The 9,889-nt window shown below is 39.2% G+C and overlaps 1 pseudogene; it reads left to right on the top strand.

Moving 5' to 3' along the window:
- The first annotated feature begins 467 nt into the window (after positions 1 to 467).
- LOC127483048 (U6 spliceosomal RNA) lies at positions 468 to 568 on the top strand (annotated as a pseudogene).
- Positions 569 to 9,889: the final 9,321 nt, after the last annotated feature.

Genomic DNA, 9,889 nt, shown 5'->3' with positions numbered 1-9,889 from the left:
CTTCCATTTGGTCACATTTGTTAGTGTATTTTGAAGTCCTATTATTAAATGCATCCCTTTTAGAATTATTGTGCACTTCTGATGAATTGTCACATTTATTATTTTTTGTATAATATATTTCTTTGAAATCTACATTGTTTGATAGTTCTATAAAATACAATCTTTCTTAAACTTATTAATTGAATGATTTATAATTTTTATAATTTTCTTTTCAATCTACCTATGTTTCTGGTATAAAGAAATTATAATTTCTAGCATAATATTTTATTTATTACTTTTTGAGATAACATATTTTTAATTTACATTATGGTGAAAGGCTTAATGGTTCTACAACAGAAAGAGTTCAACAAACAAAAAGTAGTAAGACCATAAGTACAGTAGCGAAATAGGCAAGGGCTATAAACATTAATAACATGAAAAGATCTTCAACCTCACGCTTATAAAGTAAATTTTAAAAGTCACACCGCTTGATTTGGCAGCACATGTACTAAAATAGGAACAATACAGAGAAGATTAGCATGGCCCCTGCACAAGGACAACACAAACATTCGTGGAGTTCCACATTAAAAAAAAGAAAGAAAGATAGATGGAAGGAGGTTGGGGATAGGGAGGGAATATCAAAATACTCTTAGACTTCTAGCCATTAATCATATTGAATCCATTAAAAGTTAATTAAAATAAAAATAGAAATAAAAGTCACAAATTCATTAAACTATAAGTAGTACATAAATCATATCAGTTTGCTTGACAAAGATTTCAAAGAAAATTTGACAAACCCTGTGTTTATGGCAAAGTATTTTACTTCTAAGGTTTTATTAAATCTGACAAATTTTGACTATTAATGAGTCCATTTGCACTTAATGTAATGCTGATGTGATTACATTGTGGTCTATATTTTTCTTTTTTATTTCTCTTTGTTTCTTGTTCTATTTGTTTGACTTTTCTTTCTGCTTTCTTTCTTATTATATAAACATTATTTTATTATTTTGCTCATTGTTTCCTTTATTAAGCAAAACCACAATTTAATTTGCCTGTTTATATCATATAATTCATTTCTATATATGTTATAAAACTCATAATGTGATGTTATTGTTTTTGGATTAAATGGTATCTTCTAAAGGAATAAAAAAAGATGTTTCATATTTATTCTCATGCATACCATTTTAAAAATTCTTTATCTCTTAATATTGTTATAAATTTCCATTTGTTATCATTTTTATTCAGTATGAAAAATTTGTTTTAGAAATTTTGAGAGTCCTGATCTACCAACTACTAAGTCATTCAGCTGTATTTTAAGAAAAACATCTTTATAGTCCTTTATCCTAAAAGTATTAGGATGTCATTAAAGGGACTTAAACAAGAGAATTAAACCATCATTTTTTTCTAAAGATTATTATTTATTTGTTTGAGAGGTAGAGTTACACAGAGAGGGAGAGACAGGGAGAAAGGTCTTCCATCCACTGGTTCCCTCCCCAAATGGCCACAATGGTTGGAACTGGGCTGATCCAATGCCAGGAGCCAGGAATTTCTTCCGGGTTTCCCACGTGGTTGCAGGGGCCCCAGGACTTGGGCCATCTTCTACTGCTTTCCCAGGCTATAGTAGAGAGCTGGATTGGAAGAGGAGCAGCCAGGACTTGAACCAGCGCCTGTATGGGATGCTGGGGCCGCCATGCCACAGCGCTGGCCCCATCATTTGGTTTTTAAAGGATAGGGAGTTGAGCACAGGTTGAAGATGGGCTAAGTGAATAACCAGATTAAGACTCAGCTTTAGCAGGCTGGACAAGAAGGATGGCAGTAGCAGAGATGGAGACAGAGTTTCAATTGTGACTCTGATGTAAAAACAAATATTCTTGTCTCTAATAAACTCTAGGCCCTGCTATAAATTAACATTGTTGTTTATCAATATATCTTATATCTTTTATAAATAAATAAAATAACATCTTTAAAAAATGTAATGTCTATTTATAAAAAAAAATAAAGAGTTACAGAAGAGAGGTAGAGACAGAGAGAGGTCTTCCATCTGCTGGTTCATTCCCCAGCTGGCCGCAACGGCTGGAGCTGCGCTGATCCGAAGCCAGGAGCCAGGAGCTTCTTCCGGGTCTCCCATGCGGGTGCAGGGGCCCAAGGACTTGGGCCATCTTCTATTGCTATCCCAGAACATAGCAGAGAGCTGGATCTGAAGAGGAGCAGCCGGGACTAGAACTGGCACCCATATGGGATGCTGGCACTTCAGGCCAGGGCTTTAACCCACTGGGCCACAGCTCCAGTCCTAATATATTTTATATCTTTTGTATTATGAAGTCAAATTCTCTTATATAAAGTGATAAAATAAACTTTTTGTTACACATTTAAGAACCCAAGCTGGGATATATAGCTTTAGTACATTCACTTTTTCTAGTTTATTTTAAAATTTGATTTGTTTTGTTTATTTGAAAGGCCACTGGAGTCAGGGAGAGAAGGGAAGAGAGAGAGACAGAGACAGAAAGAGAAAGAGAGATCTTGCATCCACTGATTCACTCCCCCAAATGCCTTTAACATTCAGGGCTGTGCCAGTTCAAAGCCAGGAGCCAGAAATTTAGTCTGGGTCTCCTACTTGGTTGGCATGGTGTAAGTACTTGACCTAGCCCCACTTGCTTCCCAGTGTTTGCATTATCAGGAAGCTCAAATTGGGAGCAGTGCTAGGACTCAAGCCCAGAAATTCTGATATGAGGCACAGGCATCACAGGAGTTATCTTAACCACCATGCAAAACATCCACCCCATCTTTTCTAGTTTTATTACAAGCTAGTTCTCTCTAACAAGTAAGCTAGTTCTCCGTAAACCGTGGTATTTATGAATATCTTACGCATTGGTCAAACAGTAAATATTCTCTTATGTACTTGTAGTCTAATGAGTCTAGGCCAGATCATAATTTATTGTCCAACTTATAATAGTTCAATAAATACTTATTTCTGTGATAACCAATCACTATATATTACCATTACTATTCATATGTAAGCTTGTTAATTACTGACTTAGGTGAGTAAAATATGAGTTCAATCAAATAAGGATATTTGAAAATTTAAAGTATCCCTTCTCTATTTCTTCTTGTTTCCTTCAAAATGGGATTGTACAGCCAGAGAGTGTCACTTTTTTTTTTTTTTTTTTTTTTTTTTTTTTTTTTTTTAATAGAAGACTCTTTGTCAGGGTACTTTTCATGCAGTAGATCTTAACAGTACCTGGTACTGAAGTAGGCAGGCATACTTAAAATTAATTAGGTTTGTGAGCTGGAAGGCCACGCCTTCACCACGCCCCTGTGTGGCATCACACCCTACCTGATACCTTCACCACGCCCCTGTGTGACCTCATGCCCCTGCCTGGCCACCCCTGGGTACCCACCAGCCAATCAGGTTAATTAACCACTCCCCTTTGGAAATGGGTTAAAACCCTGGGACATGGTGTGTCTGTCCTGCTCTTTTCCCTGGCCTCTTGCCAGGAGAGGCTTCCTGGCCTAGATGCTCCTCTACATGGCTGGTTCCTGGTGCTCCGTATGAACCCAGATTTACCTCTCCTAGATAAAGCTCTCACTCTCCTACGTATCTTTCTCACTAAATAAAAGCCTAAAATGTACCATGCTGCCTCTTTTATTTATGCCGGTATTTAGAATTCTTCTCTAAATATTAGGCAAGAACCCTCTCGGGTTTATTAATAAACATATGGTGATATCGTATGGCACCCCAAATTCCGGTAACATGTGACATCCCAGCTGGCACTTCCGGGGAACTTTAAGGGCCACGTTTTCATATAGATTTTAGGGGGCATCTCTGATATCAGTACCACCTCTGGGACGTGTTAGGGAATGTTCAGAGGCACTTAGTCACACTGCCTACAGGATACTGCTGATTTTTAATGGATGAGTAGCAAGCATTCTAACCATATGGGAATGCAGTGGACCATCCAACACAATAAAGAATGGTCTTGGCCATAATATCAGGAATGCCCTTGTTGAGTATTGATAGAGAGATAATAGATGATATTTAGGTAGATAGATAAATTAGATAGATGGATATATAGAGATAGATTGATAAATGGTAGATATGGCAGGAGTGATGTTAACCACTTCTTTGAGTTTCTTGCCAAACTTAATATTTTACATATTATTTTACATATTTCTTATTTATATATTTTTAACTTACATATTTTAAACGTATTTTACACTATGGTTATCAGTTGTTATATTTTGCTACATTTAAAAATAGTGAATGTATAAATATATGAATTATACAAAACATTTAGGAAATATGCTATAAAACATCTGGAGATTTATACTTCTAATTGGCCCAGGAGAAATATGGATTTTGTTTTGATTGGTCCTTCAATAATTTATATTCAAAGCCAATTCTTCCACCCATTCCATGCTCTATTTAAGATGAATTGTTTCTCTTCATTGTAAAGATGGCCTGGATCTTTTTTATTTAAGCATGGTGAATGCATCATAAATTTATACTGGCCTTACTACCTTACTCAGTGTAGCCAAGAATACGATTGAATTACTAATCTCTTTATTGTTATGGAATTGCTATGTAGTCAGTTATATGGCCTAATATTCCATTAAGCAAATTATTCTCGGTGTCTACATTCACTAAATAGAAGAAAGAAACTTTATTCTTCTGTTCTCTACATTTTATCTTATGTTAAAAGGGGCAAAATGCTTGTAATTTTTTTCAAGTTTGTAAGTTTTCCTTATATAAGGATTATAGAGTAATATATATTGGACGATATGTTGGATTTTTAGAAATGATTTAGGAAAAGAAGAAAATGATGTTAGGAAAAGAGTTGCAGGTTGGTGCCTCCTCACACGGGGCACCAAAATGTTAGGAAAAGAGACACAGAATAGAGGGGAGGCAGTGTACGAATTTACAGCCAGACCGAATTTATTCAGAGAAAATAAATTCGTAGAGGTGGGTGACCAACTGCCTGCAAGCACATCGATGAAACATGTGGCAGAAGGCCCCAGGAGCCTGGCCTTTTTAAGGAGGGTTAGGACTGGGGTGAGGGGAGGGGCCGCAGGGAGGGGAATTCCAGGGACTGGGCAGGGCCTTGGGAACCCAGAAAAGAATGCAGGGTGGGGTATGAAGGTAATAGGGTGGGAGACCCAACTGAGATTCAAGGGCAAGGAATACATTCCAATGTTTATCTGTCTTTTGGGCAATGAGCAAGAATGGCTGAGGTTTATGTCCTTGTTCTATCACATTCACTCGCTTTCATACAAAAATCAAATATTCGATGTCTGTGATAAGATAGGTTTCTGCTACATATTAGAAGTATACACATCAGCAAGAGAATGTCTACTCACCAAACCTTAGAGTTTAAAGGGGAAGACAGGAAGTAAGAGTTAAAAAGTGATTCCTATTCTATGACAAGAGTAGATTCAGCTCATAAGTGAAGCCCGAGGAAGGAAGTAGCCAGTTCTACCAGAACTGTAGCTGCACTGGGGGAAAAGACACAGTGTTGGGAAACATGACTATGAGATGGTGACACCTGAGTTGGAACTGGAAAGATGAATGGATGCTAAATAGATAGGCAAAGGAAACAGGAAAAGGAAGGGGAAATAAGCAAAGCAGAGAGGAAAGAAGCAGTGAGGTACCTTCCTGCTGTGGAGCCCATTTATCAAGGGACCAATGGTAGGGAGACATGATTGGAGAAATGGGTTGACAATACCCTGGACACCCTGATCTGGAGTTAAAATTATGTACTACAGGCTACACAGTACTTTTCAAAGTGTGGGGTCAGTTTAGCTGCCTCAGTGCCACTTGGGAACTTGTTAGAGATGCCCGTTGTGAGACTTATCCTAAGCCTACAAATCAGAACCTCTTAGAGAGAAAACCAACTATCTGTTTCAACTGCTGTGAGGTGATTTGACACATGGTTTTGTTTGAGAACAACTACAATAAGAGAAGCCACAAAATGGCAGGAAGTTGCATAATATGTTCAAGTCTGTGTTTTAAAAGATTCACTGAAGATAAGAAGAGAATAAGAGAGAAGAAGGTCACATGGGGGAGAATATGGATAAGAGACCGCAAAGGCGTGCTTACATGTAATTCTGGGCAGGTGAGAGAGAGCAATCACAAAGGATATGTAATGAGGTCCAATCAGGGATTTGATTGAAACAAAGGGGAAGACAGAGACCGCTTTGTGTTTCTACCATTGATGAGCTGGTGGTGGGATGGGGGATCCCATTCATATGGTGGGGAGTGTGGAAGGAGGGACACTTTTATTTTGGACTTGTTAAGGTAGAATTTCTGCAGTATACTGAAAAGGTATATGGGCATGTAAGTATTGCAGTTCACAAGGAGATCAGACTAAAAAGAGATATGAGGAAGTCCTTAGCTATTCTGGGAAACTGACAGCACATGTGCAGGGACAGCACATTAGATAAAAGAGAGCAGAAGCTGGTGTTTTGCATCTGGATTGTTTATGGGATGGACAGAAAGGAAGTGCCTTCATATTCAATTGAGAAGACATGGTTCATTGCTCTGTGAGGTAGAAGGAGAACCAGGTGAGTGTATGGTCACTGAGACCAAAGGAGGAAGGAATTCCAGGAGCAAGGTGTTAGTCACCATTGCCAACTGATGGTAAGATGAAAGCCCGGAAGGACATTTGGCAACCTTGGTCAGGTCACTTTCTGGACATAGCTGGAATAGTTTTTCCTGAAAACCTAGTTAGCAGTGACAGGGGATGCCCCACTGTAGAAGAAGATGCCAGTTTTATTTGTCTTTGCTCAAGACTTTAGCATTCATATGAAGTTGCCAGCTGAATTAAGTAGCAGACAACATTTATACGCTTGAGAACGGAGGGTACAATTTTTTTTCTTTTAATCTAAAAGAAAGTGGAGTGGAGGTACTGAAGGGGAGACGAAGGGATGAGCGAGTCCTGCATCGTCAGTGGGAAGAGGCAACAGGGCAGCAGGGTTAATGCTGGCGTTGAAACATCTCAGTGCTTTTTAGGTGCAAGGAGGAAATATTGCAGACGTTGGTGGCTGAGTCTCAGGTTGATGACAGGAAAAGGCAATACAGTTCTCCTGTATCAGAGAACGGTGCTCTGAGGTACAAGCGAGAATAATCACTTTTCTTTTTTTTAAATTTTTATTTATTTATTTAGACAGGCAGAATGGACAGTGAGAGAGAGAGAGACAGAGAGAAAGGTCTTCCTTTGCCGTTGGTTCACCCTCCAATGGCCGCTGCGGCTGGCGCACTGCGCTGATCCGAAGCCGGGAGCCAGGTGCTTCTCCTGGTCTCCCATGCAGGTGCAGGGCCCAAGCACCTGGGCCATCCTCCACTGCACTCCCTGGCCACAGCAGAGAGCTGGACTGGAAGAGGGGCAACCAGGACAGACTCCGGCGCCCTGACCGGGACTAGAACCCGGGGTGCCGGCGCCTCAGGCGGAGGATTAGCCTAGTGAGCTGCGGTGCCGGCCGAGAATAATCATTCTATTTGTCTTATTTTCAATGAGCAAAGTCTTCCTTTGTGTCCCTCCCCTTAGCATGAGACCCAAACTATGGGAAGAATATTATGCTGGTCCTCTATTCTTAGATATGGGCTTGATTCTGCCATGATCCTAGATCAAGGTTTATACTGTGGATTTCACTGTAGTCAAACCTTAACACCTTGCTTGACTGGAAGATCGCAGTGGGCAGCAGGTTTGAGATTTGTGGGCTCCTGCTTCTGGCCCACTGTAACACTGCTCAGTAAGTGGAATAAAACTATCGCTCGTTGCTTTTTTAAAACACCAAACAAAGGGACTGGTGCCCTGGAATAGCAGGTAAAGTCACCACCTGTAATGCCAGCATCCTATATGAGTGCCAGTTTGAGTCCTGGTTGCTCCACTTCCAACCCTGCTCCCTGCTATGGCCTGGGAAAGCAGTAGAAGATGGCCCAAGTCCTTGGGCCCCTGCACCCATGTGGGAGACCTGGAGCAAGGTCCTGGATCCTGGCTTCAGATCGGCACAGCTCCAGCCATTGTGGCCATTTGTTGAGTGGACCAGTGGATGGAAGACTTCTTTCTCTCTTTTTCTTCTGCTTCTCTGTAACTCTGCCTTTCAAATAAATAAATAAATCTTTAAAAAGAAAACACCAAATAAGAGGATATGCAGAGCTTTCATTTTTGAGGCAAATATCTTGAGGAAACACCCTCCACAGTTTACCACGTACAATCATAACTTTAGTTTTAAAAGGCTTTTTCATCCTTTATTAGCCTGATTCCACTGCCCTTACCCTGACACAAGGGCAAGAATCAAGTCAATAAATAACCTGAGGTGAAACAAAATATTCTGAGTCTCCCTATGGCTTCTTATTTTTAGAACCGGGTTAGAATGAGGCTTGTCCCTAGAGTTTGGGAGAATTAGTTCATGATACCCAATAGCTTTAAGCATTTAATTGGCTTCTGCTTTAATTCTGAGTGTCTGAGACAGATTCTATTTAATAATTTAGGCTCCATTATTTTAGAATTGAATTGGAATGTACTTTGAATGTCTATGATATGTGTTTCCTTGGAAATCCCTGTATCTCTGAGCTCCAAACCTCCATACTAGTCCTGCTACACCATTTGGCTCAAATATGACAATAAAGCATCATTTGCATTGTGACATTCTTCTGCCATTTCAGTTTTGCTTGCGTAAGTGGAAATGTCCTAATCACTAAATCTCACAGCTTGTTTTTTCTCTTAGGAAATTAATTCCATAGTTTAAAAAAATCATATTAACTCAAATGTAATGAGAGTATTTGTGTTAGAGAGAAGTTTTGTGGAAATAATCCAGAAGAAATTCTATCAACTTTCTATCCTGCTAAGAAATTGGTAGCAAAAGAGGATATATTTGTGGAAAACAGTCATGTATGTTTCTAAAATTATATAAATGATTATGAAGCCATTATCATGAAAAATCACAATCTTAAAGACATATCTATTTTAAAGATTATAAATATTTATTATCCAATTTCATATGCATATATAAAAACAGTTTATATTCTGCAGTTCATGTCAAGTTACATAATATGTAACTAATGACATAATTGTAAAATTACTCAGCAACATTATAAGTGATTACTATTATTTTGTTTGATAATATTCTTCCAGAAACTCAATTTATCCAAAAAATTGTTATATTTATTGTATATAATAGATATGGCTATTTACTTTTTTTAAAAGATTTATTTATTTATTTATTTATTTGAGAGGTAGAGTTACAGACTGTGAGAGGGAGAAAGAGAAAGAGAGAGAGAGAGAAAGCCAGTCAGTCTTTCATCTGCTGGTCTATTCCCCAGATGGCTGCAACGGCGGAAGCTGAGCCGATCCACAGCCAGGATCTAGGAGCCTCTCTGTGTCTCCCACATGATACAAGGGCCCAAGTGCTTGGCCCATCTCCTATTGCTTTCCCAGGCCATATCAGAGAGCTGGATCAGAAGAGGAGCAGCCAGGACTTGAACTGGCGCCCATATGGGATGCAGATGTCACAGGAGGATTAACCTACTGCGCTACAGCGCCGGCCTCAAGGCTATTTACTTTTGCAACTCTGGCTGCAAAGAAAACTGACCTGGTCTCAATTTTCAGTGAAGATGCAGTGTAATGATAGACAGTAAGCAAGCAATTATGAGTGTGATGGATGTCATGAGACACGGAGTAGGATGGAAATAGCATTAGAGACTAATACTGATATAAAGCTCATGGTTTCCTGAGGAAAGAGAACTTTAAATTTCACTGAAGGATGCCAGAGTGGAAGTGTTAGGATTGTCCTAGGTGAATTTAAGACTAGGAATTGTGGAGAGGATTAAGCATGTGCCACAAATGGAAAAGGATCCATATGACTAAGGCATAGAGCGCCACTCCGAGAGAAGTGGAAGATAGGATTTTCTAAG

The sequence above is a fragment of the Oryctolagus cuniculus genome, chromosome 4, assembly GCF_964237555.1.
Source record: "Oryctolagus cuniculus chromosome 4, mOryCun1.1, whole genome shotgun sequence".
NCBI classification, from domain to species: domain Eukaryota; kingdom Metazoa; phylum Chordata; class Mammalia; order Lagomorpha; family Leporidae; genus Oryctolagus; species Oryctolagus cuniculus.
The sequence above is the reverse complement of the archived record's forward strand: the minus strand, read 5'-3'. Positions and strand labels throughout refer to the sequence as shown.